Source organism: Pteropus vampyrus, unplaced genomic scaffold (assembly GCF_000151845.1).
Source record: "Pteropus vampyrus isolate Shadow unplaced genomic scaffold, Pvam_2.0 Scaffold769, whole genome shotgun sequence".
NCBI lineage: Eukaryota > Metazoa > Chordata > Mammalia > Chiroptera > Pteropodidae > Pteropus > Pteropus vampyrus.
The window spans coordinates 18424-21538 of NW_011889550.1; positions in this window are offsets into that span (position 1 = coordinate 18424).

Sequence of the window (3115 nt, forward strand, 5' to 3'; positions counted from 1 at the left end):
ATACTGATTTGAGGTTCTCTGGAGAAAGAAATCTATAAATATGAACAGAATAGAGAGAACCATCCTTAAAGTATATCTAGTAATAAAATAAAGGAGGAAAGAAAGAGGAAGGAAGAATGAAAGAAAGTGACACACACACACACACACAGAAACCTAGGTATGGAAAGAAAACAAAAAACAGAAACAGAGGTGAACAATTTGACCCAGCGAGAACTACAGAATATAATGAAAGAATTTATAGAAGAAAAGCTAATGGGTACCAAGTGGCTTTTGCATTTCTTCAGCACAGGTTCTGAATTAACATTAACATCAGCTGAAATGCACCAATTGGCAAAATTTCATGTCCTCAACCAATACCATGTCTCAAATTACAGCAATAACTAATGATGCCACTAAATTTTAACATGATAGCCTCTAAAATCTTAGGAAGTTCTCAAACATAAAAATAAAGGATGTCTATGCCTCACATTTATCATTGGGACTATTGCTTTGTCTAAATTCTCTTTTGTAATAGCACCCATTCCTCTCAAAAATCCACTAATGGCCGTGGACACTCTGACTAAATTTTAATTAAACTGACTCTTTGGCCATACAGCACAATTTACAATAGCCAAGATATGGAAGCGACCTATATGCCCATCCACCAAATAGTGGATAAAGAAGTTATAGTTCATGTGTACAATGGAATATCACTCAGCCATTAAAAGGAATGAAATCCTAATATTTGCAATGATATGGATGGATGTAGAGGGTATTATACTGAGTGAAATAAGTCAGAGAAAGATAAATACCATATAGTTTTACTTATATGCAGAGTCTAAGGAGGAAAAAGAACAAATTAATTAAAACAGACTTGCAAATATAGAGGACAATCTGGTGACAGAGGAGAGGAGGGTTGTATGGCTGGGAGAATGAGGTAAAGGGTTTAAAAAATACAAATTAGTAGTTAATAGATGGTCACGGGGATGGGGAGCATGGCATAGGGATTACAGTTAGCATTAATATATATTGGGTAGATGGAGAGCCAGATGAGAGAAAGAGCAATTAGGGGGATCATTTTATAGACTATATAAATGTCTAACCAATGTACTGTATACTTGAAACAAATAAAGAAAATTTAAAAAATCAAAAATAGAAAAATAAAAAAGTCCTTGGCCCTGTATGGAAAAACCTGCCCAGTTTTTTACCTCCTTCATGTCTCATTTACTTTACATAGAACATTTAATTTCTGACTCTTCTGGTCACCAAATGTGGGGGCTAGGATTCCCCACATCAAACCATTCTCCATGATACCAGCTGAGTGTCCTATGATTTAACTCAATTCTGAAACTATTTGTCTAGAGTGTCAGATTCCACAGGTTAAGGACTCAGTGCCACGAATCTACTTTCTCCCTCACTTCACATACCACCTGTAAGGGCCTCAGGTTACCTACAATTTTGTCCAGCTTGGCTACAAATCAGAGGTTTCCATGATACCCTCATCAGGTCCAAGGACTCACTCTGGGAACAGTGCATGGAAAAAAATGACTCATGGAATAAATGAGCCTCATATATTTCTTTAGTCACACGGACATCCCTGGAAGGGATGAAAGCCCAGGCAGAAAAGCTCCCAGTGTGTGGCAGCCATATGGAGTAGGCTGTGTCCCTGCAAACTAACGAACAATAATCAATGTTTAACAGAGTTTATATGTGTATTCTTTGTTCGTTTTACTTTGTTTTGACTACCTGATCGGCACCAGGGGTAGTGTAGGTGCTGGAGATTCAATGAGATTCAGCATTGTCAAAACCAGAAAGCTAACTGGCATGATACAACTAACTAGTGACAGATCTTGCACCAGTTTACATGCACTTGTTTTTTCGATTGTTTGTTCATTTGTTTGAGGTAGGTCTTAGGGATGATATGGCATTTAATTACTTGTATAGATTTGTATAATCACTACCACAACAGTCAAGACACAGAACTATGCCATCACTACATGGAAGTTCCTCATGCTGCCCCTTTATTGTTACTGCCTTCCTCCCCACTCCTACCCCCTGGCAACTACTTATGTATTCTTTATCTCTTTAATTTTATCATTTTGAGAATGTTATGTAAATGCAATCATACAGTAAGTAATATGTAGAAATTGGCTTTTTTTCACTGAGAATAATGTTCTTAAGATCCAGCCAAGTTATTGGGTGTATCAATGATTTGTTCCTTCTTATTGCTGAGAAGTATTCCATGGCATGGATGTAACAAATTGTGTTTAACTCTTCACCTATTAAAGAACATTTGGTTTATTTTCCATTTTTGGCTATATAGATAAAAGCTGCTATGTAAAATAAAGAAAGAAAGAAACGAGACTGAGTCACTTTCCTGCAGGCATTCTGCCTGCGGTGACCTGGAAAGGGAAGGTTGTCTAGGTTTGTGGTTTGTTGATTCCTTTCAATTTTAACATTTTACTTATCCCATTATACCAAGAATATTATACTTTCACACAAAATTGAGATTCTTTGCATTCTTGTCTTGTACATCTTCAAAAATCTAATATTTTATGCTGACAGCACATCTCAATTTGAAGTAGCCACATATCAAGGGCTCGATAGCCACACGAACCTAAAATGTATGGACAGACATTGTCCTGTATGCTGCACCCTGGGGATAGATCTCACTGCTCAGATGCCCTCTCAGACTTCACCCTTTCTTCCCAAGGACCTGGTTTAAATTAAATAAGAATACTGTACCTCTTTACTCAATTGTAAAATAACAATAATGTGTGCACCCCAACTTGGGGGAATCATGCAAATTTAAAATTAAAGCTACGTAACACACATACCTCTGAGCCTGAGACAAGTAAAACCTCAATAAAGTTTGTGATATTATGGTTACTCTCCTTATCCCCATCATGATCACAATCATAGTGTTTGTGATCATTTTGGGATCCACCTCCTGCTCAGGTATAGTCAATGACTTCGGAATCTAGGAATGGAAGTGACAAAGAGCAGAATTCTAAACGAGAATTCTGAAATCCGCAACAGAAATAAATACCATAAACTTTATAGTCCTCTGAGCTGACTTTGCATACTGATGCTCTCCTGTCTGGACATCTCATCTGTTTCACTCTTTTGCTAACAA